Source organism: Mustela nivalis (genome assembly GCF_964662115.1).
Source record: "Mustela nivalis genome assembly, chromosome: 12".
NCBI classification, from domain to species: domain Eukaryota; kingdom Metazoa; phylum Chordata; class Mammalia; order Carnivora; family Mustelidae; genus Mustela; species Mustela nivalis.
Genome location: NC_139031.1, coordinates 45641355 through 45658294, shown reverse-complemented (window position 1 = coordinate 45658294; position 16940 = coordinate 45641355). Strand labels below are relative to the sequence as shown.

The 16940-nt window shown below is 42.7% G+C and overlaps 1 protein-coding gene and 1 long non-coding RNA gene across 2 annotated transcripts in view; one reads left to right on the top strand and one right to left on the bottom strand.

Moving 5' to 3' along the window:
* CHN2 (chimerin 2) overlaps nucleotides 1–16940 on the top strand; it is a 290676-nt gene that overhangs the window by 40981 nt on the left and 232755 nt on the right. The gene's annotated exons all lie outside the window — the stretch shown is intronic.
* Nucleotides 14787–16532, bottom strand: LOC309845397. The gene is made up of 3 exons (XR_014301267.1): nucleotides 16289–16532; nucleotides 16045–16194; nucleotides 14787–15125 (listed from the first exon to the last, which is right to left on the bottom strand). It is a non-coding gene; the product is annotated as an uncharacterized lncRNA (long non-coding RNA).

The following is a 16940-nucleotide window of genomic DNA, read 5'->3' as shown; positions in this document are numbered from 1 at the left end:
GTGCCTCACACGGCATTTTTTGGACAGATATGACATAACTTTTCAAGATGTGTTTTTCTAAAGCTGTTAGGAAGATTTCAACTTTATGTTCTCATCGTTAGGTGTCATCATGAAGCTTATTTTTTTTTCCAGATATCTTCAAAAGTCTGGTGGAAAAAAGAAAGGTGGGTGGGGGGAAATGTTTCAGTGGAGCAAAGACCTTTGCCAAATCTTTCCTGGGTGCCTTCCTGCTGGACATCTACCTTCCAGGCTTAAGCAGAGAGGAAAGCAGGTCTCAAGGCCAAGCCTGGAGGTAGGAGATCAGCTGTGAGCCAGGAGGTTAGGCAACAGGGATGGAAGCCTCAGGACCAGACAAATGGATGTTTCAAAACCAGAGAAGAACCGGGGGAAAGTGGGACAAAGGAGGGCCCGAATAAATGAGGACCCGAAGGAAGGGGCCACATCCTGTGCATGAAAAATTCTGGCCACAGTTTTTTATATGTGATTCTAAGGGCCAGGGCAAGATCTAAAAGGTGTAGACCTGGTCTTTGTACAATACAGTGTTGTATATATGATGCTGTAAATTGCTGTCACTCAATCATTTGAATCTCTAATCACTTAGAGACTCACCATTTTTTAAAGTGAAGGCTTAAGGCCTAATGTGTGTATTATGCCCAAATTTAATGTTGTCAGGCAGACTACTAAATTTTTTTTCACTGGGAATGATATGTGAGTGTGATCTTAAAAAAAAAAAAATATATATATATATATATATATATATAATGCACATTATATATATATACACACACATATATGTATATAAAATCATTAATTCAACAAATATTTATCAGTCATCCAATTTTTATTGGACTATGTGCTAGAGTCTTCTAGGCACTGAGGTTAGAGTATTTAGCAAAACACACTGAATCCCTGTCTTTGAGGAACTTCTGGTCTAGCTTGGAGTCATAGACAGCAAACAAAACAAGGTAAAATTTGGAGAAGGAAAAATAGGGCAAGAATGGGGATGTAGAATATCGAGGAGGGTTGAGTTTGAGATAGGGTGATCAGGAGGGCCTTTCTGAGATGGAGACCTTTTAGTGAAGTCCGAAGGAAATAAGGAGGGTTGTTAGTGGATAGCTGGTGGGGGAAGAATCTCCTAGACTGAGTAATGGCAAGTACAAAGTAACAGCAAGTACAAAGAGGGGACACCATGCCTGGAGTATTTGAGGAACTGTAAGAAAGTCAGTGTGGCTGGAGTGGAGTGAGTGAGAGGGGAAAGGGTGTAAGAGATGAAGGTGGCATGTGTGAATGGAGTATGATTCACAGGTCTTGGGATGTCTTGTAGATCACAGCAAGGGCTGTGTCACTCCAAATGAATGGGAAATCATTGGAAAGTGCTGGGTAGAGCAGTGGTGTAACCTGTCTCTCATATTCATAGGATTGTTTTGGCTTCTGTGTTGAAAAAGGACTGAGGTGCATAAGCAGAATTAGGGACAGCATTTAGGAGACTATTCCAATGCTCTAGGAGAGGGATGATGGCTGGAACCAGAGTGATGGCACTGGGGTTGGTGACATCGGGTTGAATTCTGGGGATATTTTGAAGGTAGAGCTAGAGCAGAATTTGCTGATGGACTAGAGGTGGGGACAAAAGAATGTGGAGTCAGGGGTAACATCAAAGTTGTTAGCCTGAGCATCTAGAAGAAAAAATGAAGGTGCATTAACTGCAATGGAGAAGACGATAGGAAGAGCAGGTTTGGGAGCAACTATCAGTGGTTCAATTTGGATATATTCATTTGAGGTACTCATTAGACCTATCAAGGAGGCATGCCGATATATGTATGGTCTGCAATTCAAAAGAACGGTCCTGGATGGAGATACCATAGAGATACCAGTTTAATTTTCACTATTACACTTCCTAAAAACCATTGATTCTAGCTTTCACTTGTCACTGCTTTTCACTGCACCTTTACATTTGCCCTAAGTGACAGAGATCAAGCTCTTGTCCTCCTGGTTCCAGGCTTCTGTCCATATTCTGGTCTGTTTTTTCCAGTTCCCATCTGTTTCCATCAATGTTTGGAACTTCTTGCTGAGCGTAGCCACAGGAGGCTGCACAGTGTCCAGAGAGTTAAATTTCTTGAGTGAAGTGGGGGGCATGGTGGACTGTAGAACACATGCCCCACCTACAGAGAGCAGCACTGTTCTACTCCCTCTGGGGCCTCTAACTAGGGAAGAGGACCCATTGTGGCCAGTTATAGTTTAAAAAAAAAAAAAGAAGAAGAAGAAGAAAGAAAAGATAAATTAAGCCAGAAATCTAGTTTTTTTTTAAAAAAATGCTGTCTCCTAATATTTAAACATTGGCAGTTAACTAACACATTTTTCAAGACTCTGTGAGCCAAACAAAATATATTTGAGGACCAAATCCAATCCACAGGGCAGTCAGCCTTTTACCACTGAGGAGCATGTTAGACAGGCCAGTTGGCTAGGTTTGGGGTCTGGCCGCTGGAGAGAACCTCTTGGATCGTCCATCTTGGTTTCCCCCAGTGCAGGCAGAGGGTATGAAATACCTACTCTAGGGAGTTACCAAGGGACACTGTTCCCTGAGACTGGATCCTAAGGGCCCTGCTTTTCTGGAAAGGATGACAAAACACCTCCCCCAGGACCTCTCTGAAGAACATTTTGTGTCCTGTTCTCCTTCATCCCCTTCCCTTGTAATATTGTATCTCACTTCAAAAACAGAATGAGTATTGATCCGATATTGTAGGTGAGACAGGTAGAGACTATTGAATCAACACCTCTGTCTTAAATCCTTGATGGTAGAAAAGATTGCAAAATAGTAGTTTCAGTGTTATTGTCATTCAGTAGCTGAATGACAATCTGAGGGAGAAAGTTAGTCTCAGGACAGGTAGAAGAAACTATATATTTTTTCAACAATTATATGTTGAATACTTGCTAGATGCCAGTTCTTTTACTATGCACTGTGTGTACAGAAAAAGGATAAAACACAATCTGCTCCTAAGAGAGTCACAGCCTAGTTGAGGAGATAAATATGACACGAAACACATTGTAGCAATGTGAAAAGAGCAGCAGGACGGAGATGGCACAGAGCAAAGTCCAGGGGTAGAGGAAGAATTTAAAAAAAAGAGAGAGAAGTATTTTTGGAGGTGGTGATAGTTGGGCCAAGTTTTGAAAAATGAAGAGCAATCTGTCATGTAGGCACTGGGGGGAAGCATCCAAGCAATACAAATAGTATGTGCAAGGCTTGAGAGGTATAGAGTAACATGGAAGAGTTAAGGAACTCTAGTCACTCAAGAACTTAAAATGTGAGGAAATAGGTAAAGCTAGGTGTGGTAGGACAGGGTAAGAGAGAATACCAGGTTGCAAGTCCTGAAAAGCCTTGTCAAAGAGGAGCAAAGAGGGACCACGCTTTTCCCATCTTCACAAGAAACTTCTGTGACTAGCATATTCTTGATTGAGAGGCACACAAACAAAAATGCCATATCTTCCAAAATTTATGTCAGGAGGAGAGCCACTATCAATCTGAAGCCATGAAAAAAAAGTCTGATGTAACTTTAATTAATTCCTTTGAGACCTCATTCTGTTCATATAAGACATGGAACATAATAATAATGTCATGTGCTTATGTGGTGTTTCCTTTGCAAGGAATTGTCCCAAAGGCTCTATATACAGATGCCATGATTCACTGAATTCTCAAAACCACCCACTTCTGTAGTGGGTCCCAAAGTAGTTAAGTGACTTATCCAAGATCATACAGTTGTAAGTGACAGGTGTGGAACCTATGCAGGCTGCCTCTAGAGTTCTTATTCTTAACTATCCTTCTATAATGCTTGCATCTGCCATGTCATGGTCTTTCTCATCAGAGGCTTTGGAAGGTGAACAGTAAATGTCCAGCAACCAGAGATCAGGCTGTTGTGTTTTTATAAAAGCATTTCTTTGGTACTGTTGAGAATCACAATTATGAATGCAAATGATCAGAGACCCTGTCTTCATTCAAAGGCAACTATGGCTGTGTTCTGTGTCCTGTTGGCTTTGATGTCGCTTCCGTGTTTATATAACATAGAGCAGCCCATCGCCACATCTTCTGAGGCAATCAGTAATCTGTCTTGGTGGAAACAGAATAGGTCCTTCAGTACCTCAGATAATCTTCTTCAAGAACTTTGGAGGGCTGGGTTCATGTAGGTAGACTTTTTAAGTGGAATAAGTCTCCATTATGTTCAGGAAGCACTGCAGCTTCTCTTTGATTCTTACTGTGCATTAGTTAAGAGGTGTCTTGGATAAAGAAAGGCACAAGTTTAAATGCTGAATTCTGAAGTGAGATTCTTTGACTGTTGTCTGAAAAAGTCTGCAGCACTGACTTTTCTTCTTGAAAAAAAGAAAAAGGAAAAGAAGAGCAAAGCAGAAGAGGCAGATGGCATTTCTAGGAGGAAAGCAGTAATTGCGGTTTGCAGGGTGAATGCTTTTTTTTTTCTAGCATGACTTTTTTTTTTTTGAAACGAACTTCAAACCTTCCACGCATGTTAAAGGTATTCCCATGTGCAGGGAAACAAATTCATTTTCATTAATGCCTTTTCTGCTTATGTAATCAACAAACAAGGGTGGAAATAAATATCACCATGAGAGATATTTGTAAAAATTTAAAAGTAGGGGTGCCTGGGTGGCTCAGTGGGTTAAGCCGCTGCCTTCGGCTCAGGTCATGATCTCAGGGTCCTGGGATCGAGTCCCGCATCGGGCTCTCTGCTCAGCAGGGGGCCTGCTTCCCTTCCTCTCTCTCTGCCTGCTTCTCTGCCTACTTGTGAGCTCTCTCTGTCAAATAAATAAATAAAATCTTTAAAAAAATTTAAAAGTAGACATATTTTGTGTTTTCTGTGGAGTAGCTTAGTTATTTCAGAATTCCATTGTAATATCAGTTGTTAGTATATTTTTAAAAATAGGATAAGGGGAGAAAATTACAGAAAATGCCACTAGTTGTTTTTTTTTAATGCTATGGAAAAATGCAAAGAACAAAAAAAGTGACCTTTTATTGCTTCTTCTGTTCTTATGTCTCATTTTTCACAGAACAAATCTAATTTCTGACATTTTTCAGCAATTGGGATCATTGTTATCCACCTAATGTAGGTGCATTTCACTTTGGGTCACAGGCAGAATCCTGGAAAGTTACATAATAAATTAGTTTCCTAAGTTGAATCTTTTAAAATGCACTCACATAAAAAGAACTCCTCATTGGAAAGGTATTCGATGGAGCATCTTTTGGAAAATGAATAAAAAACATTTAAATGAAGATATCTCAATTTCCCTATTTTTAAAATCCAGATGTCAGCATTCCCGTTTGTAACAAAGTAGGCTTGTTTGTGTTTATAAGTGACACAATTTTACTATGTGTATGCTAGACAGATTCTGAATTAGAAGAATCTTAAAATACTCCATAAATTTGCTTGCAAAATATGAGCAAATAGGTGTTATCACTTGTCGGCGTGGAACAAATTACAACAGTGAGACAAGAAGAATTTCAGTAAGCCTCAAGGCTATCGAGGGAAGAGAGTCCAAAATTCCCACATTTTTTTGTGAGTGTGCTTGCCAGTATATCCTTTCGATCTAAAATTACATAACTTAAATAAGTCTGAAGGTAACTGTAGTCCTTTGCTCTCATAAATCTATTTTTAGCCACCAAAAGTGCACCCAAGTCAAACTACCAAGCAGGGTCCTGTAGGTTCTGAACATTAAGTGCCTCCTTTTTGAAAAGAAGTTGCCTGGAGTAACGGCACACTGGATTGTTCTATTGTTAACATTAAGGAGGGAACTTCCTGGTTTTTTTCCCTCATTTTTATTTGGTGGTTTCTAAACTAAAAAGGAAACATTGAATGGTGCTTAATTTCAAGTCTACCGGTTAATATGTTATTTTCTTTCCTCACACCCACTTTCCCTTGGCCCGCCATATCGTAAGTGGTGAGTTTACTTACTTCTGCTCTTGTGCACTCATTTCCGAGTCTGGGATTTCCCCTTCTTCTTGGTTGTAATTTTGACATAGAAGAGAGACTGCTGGGGAGAGAAGGTGGCATAGAGAACAGAGGTGACCGTGGTTAACCACTCTCCTTGGCTGGGGAACAAAACATCTGCAACTGTGAAGACACAGTTCAGCTCCCACACAGAAGAAAGCATTAACCAAGAGACTCTTGTAAGTGACTGAACTCCCCTCCCCGGGCACTTCTGCTCTTCTCTGTAAGAATTTTAGAGCAAGCATTCATATGTTAAGATAGCAGGGCTGACTCCAGCCTGTTGGCTGGTGGGTCTTATCTCCAGGAGCAGTGTAGCCTATTGGCAGCAAGTGGAGGGCTGTGTTGAGGGTGGTGAGGCTGGTCTGGATTCAATAGGAAAGAGTGCCCTGATCAATTAGGAATGTCTGCCTGGGTGAGGGATGAGAAGATGGTGGTGTGTCTGCTAAATATTGTAGTCTTCCTGTGGTGAGTGTTCTAGCTGCTGACTAGTAATTGAGAAACCAGTGATGTCATCTCAGTTCTGCCCCTAAGTAAGCAGTGCAACTTTGAGCAAGTTAACTTACCCTTGGCTTTGCCCTTTTGGTCTCTCAGGGAGAAGTGGACTCTGTGAAACTTCTAGGTCTCAAATTCGGTGATCCCATGCCAGGCTGCTTGTGACTGTTCATTGTTCAGGAAATGAGACCTCAGTCTTCATCTTCATCTTTTAGGTCTCTCTCAGTCTGACGCTACACTGCTTTTCAGGCCATATCTTCAATTTCCTATCATTGCTGGCCAGGCCAGATACCCATGGTATCCATCATGCTTTATACTTTCCTCTTGTGATCTCTTTTGTTCATAATCTCTCTAAACATGTTGTCTGTACCTTCCCCCCTTGATTATCAAAATTCTACCCATTTTTAAAACTCTGAGCCTCATAGAACTTTTCCCTGGTAGAATTTTTTTTTAAGATTTTATTTATTAATTTATTTTTATTAATTTATTTGACAGAGAGAGACACAGCAAGAGAGGGAATACAAACAGGAAGAGTGGGAGAAGAAGAAGCAGGTCCCCCACTGAGCAGAGAGCCTGATGCAGGGCTCCATCCCAGGACCCTAAGATCGTGACCTGAGCCGAAGGCAGAGGCTCAACCCACTGAACCACCCAGTTCTCCCTGGTAGAACTTTTAATATTCGACAACCTATTCTAACAGGCTAAGCACCTGCCAGTTTGCCTACGGATCCTGTCTCAAGTTCATGGTGGGCAGAATTTGTGTCTCAGTCACTCATTGTCTGAGGCTCTCTTCAGTGTCTAATCAGGCTAACAAAAAGTAGCAAACATTTCTTTAAAGAGCAAAACAAAGGCCAAAGCACAGCAATTGAAATAGCGTGGCAAGGAGATTCATTTACATCAATACACTAGTAACTGTTGAATTTGGGCAACACAGTATGGCAAGTACTTCAGTGGGAACAAGTAAGAGGAGGACATAGTCCCTGTCTTCAAGGAGCTTTTGGCTTATCATCCTCAACATTGTCATCACCATCATTCATCGTATCTTCCATTTATTTAGTGCATATTCTTTACCACATCTCTTGTATACATCCTAAATTCTTAGAACAACCATGCCAGGCATTATCGCCTGGCATTATTTTACTGATGACAGAGTTTACCCAAAGAGTTGAAGGGACTTTCCCAAGGTCACACACATGGTATGGGGATGACTGGCTTCATAACCTGTGCTGATTCTAGCCTGTGCTGTTGTCACCTTAGAGGGGAGCATATGATAAGGACAGACAGTTAGTTCAGCATGCTTTCTACTTTCTCATCTTCAAGCCTTTGCTCATGCTCCCAGGCCACTTGGAATGCTCTCTCCTTCCACACCTCTCAGCATGTGCAAATGCTTCCCACACTTCAAGTACATCAGTCTCCGATAACTCCTCCTTGGAGCCTTTCCTGCCTCACTCTTCGAGCCGGGCCTGTGATAATGTGGGACTGTCTACACTTATGTAAAATGAATGGATCAATGCCAGCTTCACCTCTTTTTTCATTACGAAGGTTCTGAAGTTGAGGTAAGAACATCTAATCAAAAGTGACCAGAGAAATCTGTTCCATTCAGCAAACATCTGTTGAGCACTTGGCAAGACCTGGGTGGCATAGAGAGGAAGACTCTCCCAGTATTGGAACAACTGTTCTCTGCTTTATGGAAGAGGCTGTGTTGACACCCATGATGAGATCATCGTCTGGGATTTATGTTTCATGGTGAGAATTACTTCTTGCCTTGGGCAGATGCAGAGAGGTTCCCAGAGTTCTCTCGTCTTCTTCCTGGTCCTGGTCCAGGCAGCCCAGAGGGGTGAGAGATAGCCAGTGGGGAGCAGTGGACAGAGTCTTAAAGGAACTTATTTGCTAGGAGTTGCGAAACCAGAATAGGTTTCTGGAAGACAGTGCTTCTTCCCTCCATCCAGGGGTGAGGGGTCAAAGTGAGGCCACTAGCAGCAGAGTTTATATTCATTGATCTTCTCAGGAGTAAGGGGCGAGACTGGCATGTGGTGGCCACGTCTTCCACAGGGACCATTGAGCCACTGCTTGTAAGTGCTGTGGATTCCAAGGTAAATAACACACAACTGACCAAACAGCAGCTCCCTTAAGTACAGTATCACACATCGCACATGGGTGTTGATCACGGTGTGCCATAACACCGTTGGAGACAAGAGGAAGAGGCAGTCCGTTGTGCCTAGGACCATGAGAGACGATTCCTTAGAAGTGGCGACACGTTGGCCGGCACTTGAAAGATGAATGGAATTGTCACCAGGCTAAGAATGTGTTGTGTGCCAGTGGTGGGGGGGCACTCTGGGAAGAGGGAATAGCAAGTACAGAGAGGTCAGAAAACAGGATGGCATATCTGGAGCCGGGACACTGAAGGTCTGTAGTCCTGGGAGAACCCCAAATTCTAGAGTTTTCCGTTTCAGGTCTTGCTGATGTTTCTGCCAATAGCAGAGTCACCCAAAGATGCCAGAATGGGCCTCTTCTCCCCGCTGCCGCAGGCGCACAGGCATGCTGGCTGGGCCTCCTTCCTCCCCCTTCGCTGTTTATGAAAGTCATTGCCCAACACCCTCCAGGGAACAAGTGCCCATTTGTCCTGGGCCCACATGCTTTTTCAGTCTTCTGCCCATGGCCAGCCTGCCCTGCTTCCTGCTCTTAGCGTGCCAGAAGGATGCGGGCCACTGTGCTGTGCAGCTGTGGGGGCCGTTGCGGACACAGAGCACCCCAGTGCCCTGGCATTGGGCAGGGCCCGTACAGGAGCCTAGCAGCGGCCAGAACTTGTTTGTTTTGCTCCCTTACAACGACTGCCAGACCCTGAGTTACAGAAAACAAAACAGAACAAACAAAAGCCTTCCTGGCCCTGATGGTGCATCACAAGCCCTGACCTTTTATTAGCCGGTCTTGACCTTCATCGCATCACAGCCAGATCCATTGAGACGGGAGTGTTGACACTGTTCTGTTGTTTCCTCTGCCAGCTTTCCCTTCCCGTGGCTTTGCCTTCTGATGAAAGACAAAACAAAGCAGAATGAGAATCAAACCCCAGGTCCCTCCCAACTTGTACTTCTCCGGTGGTCAGTGTTACGCTTTTTATTTTTGTTTTGCGGCTGCCGTCATTTTTCGTGGAGCCGTGATTTTGAAGGAGGAGTCTTAGTGCCTGTGGAGCTGAGTGTGTGCTCTGCCTTGCTCAGGCATCTATGCCCGAGGTCAGCTAGCCCACCAGTGAGAGCAGAGCTCAGAGACCGGCCTGCTACTAGAGGGTGGCACAGGGAGCTGGAGCTCAGGAGGAAGACCGTGTCCATCTCAGGGAAGTGCACTCATTGGGTCTGATTTTCTCGCAGGTGATGGGAGCAAGTCTGGGCGGAGCTTTGGAGAATGAGGTCTAGAGGACCTAGAGGCCTTCCTGGAGTAGGCAGTGGTGATACCAGCAGGAAGCAACATCTGATAGCCACCTGGAGACCTGAGCTCTGGACTGGCCACCTGCACTCTGGGCTCTCCAGTCAGACCTGCCTTCACACCGCTCACCTGCCATTTTCTAGCTCTGTTCTGCCTCCAGCTCGCTATCCAAGGCTTCCCCCATTCTCTCTAGCATCTGTTTCTCCCCCTCCGCTCTGCTGCTGTGACCTTAGTGCAGGCCCTACATTTCCCCCAAGTTATCATTACTGGCCTGGTGATACATTTCCTGCCTAGAGTCTTTGCCTATCACATCTGCCTTTGGGACCACTGCCAGGTGTCTTTGCTTGAAACACAGCTCTGATGATATCATTCCTCCACCCATAGATCTTGGGTGGTTCCCATCCTCTTAAGCTTGGCATTTCAAGCCCATGGAGGAGTCTGTGTTGCTTCTCACTTCACTTCCTGGCTCAATCTCTGCTTGGAGTATGACTGACTCCTGTGCCCTGAATATTTCCCATAGGTTCCTACTCTCATCTTTTTGTCCCAGGAATCTGCCTTGTTGAGCATATAAGCTCTCCACCTTGAGGGACACACACCAATAAATGGGGACTAGAATCTGGATACTTCATGTTTCAAACTCTGGCCACATGACTGTATGAGCCAAGGTTAGGACCCAGTGGCTTTGTCCTACCTTCCTATGTCCTGGGGTGCCCTCTCCCTTCACTGGAACTTGATGGGTTCTTCAGTGTGCAGATCAGATGTGGCTCTTTCCTCGAAGAGCATCATGATCCCAGCAGCCAAACAGGATTTGTTTGTAGGTTGGTCCTGTGGCCTTTCTGCTCTGAGCCTTTTGTCTTTCCTCTGTCCCATTTTAAGTTCCTCAAGTGTAGGGAGTATATTTTACTTATCCATGTGTATTTTGAAGCTTTCAGGAAATCAGCTTATCTTTAATAGCTGCTCTAATGTAAAAGGTAGTTCTGCAACTGAGCAATCAATTAAAGACACAGATATTACATTCACACGTGGTATTCTGTATCTACATGAAAAGAAGGGACAGTGTCACAGGAATGGCGGTGGCATTTTCACCTCAATTTAGACATGTGAATTTAGAGTGCTTGAGTGGCTCAGTTGGTTAAGCATCTCCCTTCGGCTCAGGTCATGATCCTAGCTTCCTGGGATCCAGTCCTATGTCCAGTCCCTGCTCAGCAGGAAGTCGGCCTCTCCCTCTGTCTTTCTTCCATCTGGCATTCTCTCTCCCTCTCTCACAAAAACAAACAAACAAACAAACAAATAATCTTAAAAAAAAAAAAGGAATGTGAATTTAAACAAGTAGGACTTGTAGTTTTTAAAGCATGTAAAGCATTTAAAGAATTCTTTTCTTCCATTGTTTTGCATACTGAAGAGAGTATAAGGCTTCTCAACATTATCTCTATGTTAAGACTTCACGGATGTAAACTTATATAACATGGGCTTATGATCTGTTTGTCTGCAGTCATTTTTTCTGTTATATCTGCTTTTGTTCACTGGCAGAAACACCAATTAGCTCAGGTTTCTGTTAAGAGGCGTCGTTTTATGGTGTTCTCTGAGATGAAAGGAAGATAGGAGGAGTCAGCTGTTTACAGCTTTTATAGCAACATCCTTATTGATACATTCCCATTTCTAATATCCTTTCATCTGTATTTCAAAAATGAAATTATATATCCATTACCAAAATTAAATAGGAGATTTATTGGATTAGAGGTGTTTTTTTCCCCCTAATCCTTAAATGAGCAAAAGGTACTTCTTTGATAATTCTATAAGAGCGTTAAAATTCCTTTTTATTTTAAAATGTTACAGATAGGAGATTAACCTAGTTAGCTTCATAGACAGAAGGAGCACATGTCTCCGGGAACCAGGCAGATCCAACAGAGGTTTCTGCTTTAGGAATGTATAGAAGATATGGGACTTGCATGAATTATAGCGTGACTTATTAAAGAGTATAAAAGTACTTTACAAATAATTAAATGCTTTAGATGAGGGACTAAATTCCCATTAAACCTTGACATTTCCTGCCATGAAGTTTCCTCCTTCCCCTTTTCTGCATGCCTGAAACTTCTTACAGTTTACTAATATTTCCATTATGTATTAATTATTATAGACAAGGATGATAAAATTGAATGAACATTAAATAAAAGACTCCACTTCTTCTTTATGTATCTACTGTGCAGGCTATGTTGCAAGGGATTGTGATTTAAAATACCTACCTCTGATAAGACCACTTTTTAGGGTTGTTATAGGAATAAGTAGTATTTTTTTATTTAAATTCATTTAATTAAGATACAGTGTATTGGTTTCAGTGGTAGAGTTTAGTGATTCATCAGTTGTGTATAACATCCAGTGGTCGTTACATCACATGCCTTCCCTAATGTCCATCACCCAGTTACCCCATCCCCCTCACTCAACTCTTCTCCAGCAACCTTCAGTTTGTTTCCTATAGTCAAGAGTCTCTTATGGTTCTTCTCCCTCTCTGATTTTGTCTTATTTTATTTTCACCTCCCTTCCACTAGGCAGTATTTTTAAGATAACTTTGTATAACATATATACAGACTATAAGAGAATAAATTAAAACAATCCACACATATTAGTAATGTTTGAATAAACAGAGATTTCACTCTTTCCCCACGTACTCTTTTAAGATTCAAACATAGGGAAATATATCAGTATGTGTAAACTGTGAAAGTTTATTTTCAACTATGAAAGTGAAGCCAATTTTAGACGCAGTAGGGTTTGCATCATGGAAGTAGAACTTAATTATATATAATTCAAGACAATGTAAGACTTGGTGCATGACACTTAAAGATCTAAGCAATTAAAATCAGGTGACAGTGGTTTGTTTTGGTAGCTTTGTCAAGGTGTTTTAAATTTTATATCTCAGGAATTCTCTGTGCTATATGTACAGGTTTAGACACAAATTCATTATCCTTAACTCCCAAACAGCTGAAGAAAAACCCTGATTAAAGGCTCTGCCACTCTAGTGGTTCCCGGAGACATGTGCTCCTTCTGTCTATGAAGCTAACTAGGTTAATCTCCTATCTCAAATTCATGTCTATCTGTAACCTCAGACGGTGACCTTATTTAGAAATAAGGTCTTTGCAGATGTGTTTAGCAAGGCAGGGTCATACTGGATTAAGTAGTTCCTAAATCCAGTGTTGCTGATGTTCTTATAAGAGGGTAGAAGATGATCAATAAGGTTGTGTGAAGACGGAGGCAGAGATTAGAGCAGTACTGCCATAAGCCAAGGAGCACCAAGCTGGAAGAGGCAAGGCAAGTTTCCTCCCCAGAGCCATCAGAGGGAACATAGACATCCCACCACCTTGATTTCAGACTTCTAGTCTCCAGAACCATGCAAGAATGAAGTTCTCTTGTGCTAAGCCAGCCAATTTGTATGGCTTTGTTAGGGCAGCCCAAGGAGATTACTGTAGCCACTTATCAGGGATATACTGAAATACACACTATCTTCTATCCTAGAGTGGGTACAATGCAACCTACCACACCGGATTATAGGAGGATTACTTGAGATTGTCTGTGTAAGAGTATTCAGTATGACGCTTTTTGTCTTAAATTCCATTCTTAAGCCCCGAAGTGCTATCTCTTGTACAGGATGGAATTGCAGTTTAGGGGGAGGAAACACTAATTTCTACGGGGCCATCCAAAAATGTAAGTGACATCTTTGGGCAGTTGGTTTCCCATCATGGAAAAAGATTTAAGCAGAGTCTTTGGCATCCCGAGTGTTAAGGATGTGTGTTAGAGAATGCATTTCAGTCCAAGTAACAGAAAACCAACCACAGTGGCTTAACAAATAGCGATGAACCAACAAAATTCTCGCACAGTAAAATGTCCTGAATTAACCTCCTCAGTTCGGATCAAAGCACTAGGGTGCCACCAAGGACCCAGGCTCCTCTTTCTGCCCCTGCTGTCTTTACGTATCCTTCATCTTTGGTGCTTGAAGTGAGCTGCCTTACCTTTAGCCACACATGCTCATCCCAACAGGACGAAGAAGGTTGGATCCAGAAGGGACAGCTCACATGAAGCAAGTGAAAATTTTCTAGAATCCTCAGTGCCTTCAAATTAATTCTCACTGGCCAGAACTGGAGTCACATGACATTTCCGAAATGTGAAGATATCCAGGAAATTAAGTTTTTAGCTCAGTTCAATGCTACTTTGAACAAAATAGGTCTTCTATTTGTAAGGAAGGCATCATGGATTTAGGTTAGCTACCTAGCAGAGTAAGCCATAAAAGAGATTCTGGAATAGGTAGAAGATGGAAATAGATGAGCTCTTTCAACTATAAAAATTCAAAGATGCGGCTAGTGAATTTTTCCCCACCCTAAAGGCATTTGCAGTATATATACCAGATACATAATTCTGTCCTCCGGAAGCCTTAGTTCCTTTGTCTGTAAAATAGGGAAGATAATATCCACTTCACGCTTTCTTGGGGAGGGTTATAGGAGTTTAATATTTAGGGTGTTAATTGTAGTGTCTGGCCGTAGTAGTTGCTAAATAAATGTAGCTATTCTTTCACACTAGATGGTAAGCTCCTGGAAGTCTCCATGAAGGCAAGAATTGTGTGGTTCCATGGTGGCTCAGTGCCTAACACAAGTCATCCTTTAGCAGATCTTTGTTAAATGAATGAACCAGGCCATGAGCGCTAATGCAAATAGAAGGCATACTTGAGATTAGTGAGATTTGTCATTTCTCAAGTAGGGTTTTGGCGCATGTATTTGAAGCATCTTCTGTAAGTATGAGGTGGGGACAGTCCTCAGTAAGGGAAAAAAATGAAAGGATAAGGGCAAGAAGTTGTTTTGATTGTTGTTAATAGTTACAGGTAACAGAAGCTACTGTACCAGATTTACGCAGAGAATGGTTTATTACAAGATATTATGAACGCAAGAGAACCAAGACTGTTCTGGCAGTTACTCCCTTGCTAATGTTGCTCATACTCAGCTTTGCTGTTACTAGGTAGTGGACATGAGAATCTGCCATAGCAGCCCCCAGGCAATCACACACACAGGGTCCATAATAGCAGCCAATTTCCCTGTACAGCCACTGCTCCACATTTTCTCCTTCCGAATCTCCTGTGAATATGTCTGCTTGTCAGAGTCCACATCACACATAGACCTGGAGCTGCAAGGGATCCTGGGAAATGTAGTTTGTAGCCTCTCAGCTGCTGTAGTCGAGGCAAGTTTGCTAAAAAGAGATTGGACAGGGTGCGTAGCTAGCTAATGCACAATATCTGACCCAGAACTTCTAAGCAGCCGTGTGTAGTTGTCCCAGCAACACAGCCTGCAGGTCACAGAGGGAAGAGGCAACGTGCAGGAAGCATTGGAAGACCAGAGGAACACGGCAAAGCATTTAGGCCCACATACCTCCAGAACCTGCAGAACAGACATCCATGACAATAGGTTGCTAACTGGGGAACACAGAGAGTCAGGAGATGAGGAGAGGTGAAAGTAGTTGTCCATGTGCATGCATGGGTGGATTGTGTGCAAAGAGGGATGTGCTGTCCATTTCCATTTGCAAGCGTACTGTCCTGGCTGCCCACCAGCACACAGAGCTTTGGGTCCAGGCAGAGCCAGCAAGCTCATCACACTGCCCAACTGACCCCATCCATGACCCCAGATGACAAAGTAAGTATGATAAGGGAGGGACTCAGGTGGCCATCGTACAGTGTGGCTCCTGTGGCCCTGGCCTGTATGACCTTCCAGCTAGTCCTAAAATGTGGGCTATGGGAAGGAATGATCAGAAGGCTAGGAGAAGAATGTTTTGTCAGTAACACCAGGTCATGAGACTGGAAGGAATAATCTCAATGATTAAAAAAAGAGAACATAGAAACATGATTGGAGATGTGCTTTTCCCTCTTCTCTTTTCATCTTTTTTTTTTTTTTTCAATTTCAGTCATGTTTTATAGACTTGTGTGACATAGGCAGCGGGACAGCTGAGCAATTAGCTGGAATTAATCTTGTAGACAGCCAATGTGACAAGCTGGACGATTCAGGTTCACAAAGGATCTTTCATAGGAAAGACAAAACAAAACAACCCAAACCCAAACCAACAAAAAACCCAGTCATGATTTATCCCTCATCCACCCCCACCCCCTTTTACTTACTCTTTATTGTAGGGCTTGTGGAGGATTTGACTGATGTCCTGACAGCATTTGTTTCTTTGCAAGCTGCATACATCTCAGCCCTTCGCTCGGGTGTACCTTCCGTAAGCACAGGATCCAGAAATGCAGCGTGCTGTATGCAAACATCATTTTCTAGAAGCGAGCCCGTGTAATGCCATTAAATGCAATTGGAAGTTAGCAAGCATCTTACTGGAACTCTCTTCCAAACGTATCTAATCCAATTTACCTTTCCTTTGGTATTTAAGTCCCTGGCAGCTTGAGTGGTTTGGCTTGAATAGTCGCCCTGTTTTATCTTTCTTTCCTCTTCTCTGTGCACTTCCTGTTCCTATCTCAGCATGCTGTTACAGTGAGCATTAGCTGTTGGGTTACACTTAGTTCCAGACATAGAACTTCGATGCCATATAAAAAACGTTCACTTGACTTCGGCATCATGGTGTGTCAGGTGTGTTAGCTGGGTGAGTGAATGAGAGACGGTCCTGTCCTCAAGCTCCGGGCGACTCATCTCTTTTCGGAACCGCAGAATCTTGTGATCATGTGAGAACACTTTATCTCTAATAAACCTGGAATTTCATGACTCATCTGTGCATGATTTTAGTGTTTCTTTTTCAGTTGAAAATGTTCTCTTTTAAGAAGGAAAAGTTTGCACACAAACATTTGCAAAGAGGGGAAAAAACCATTTCCTATTCTTTCAGCTTAAATACAATTACAGTATTTTAACTCTCACCTTGCGGTTTTAAATTTATGTCGAAAGCAACATGGCCCTAGGCGATTTAATTATCTGCTTCTGATCTCATCACAAAGTAGTGGAAGCCTGAGGGGAAAGACTTTTCATTCCTCAGTATCTTCTGCTAGGAAGCTGGTGCTCTTGGATGATTTGT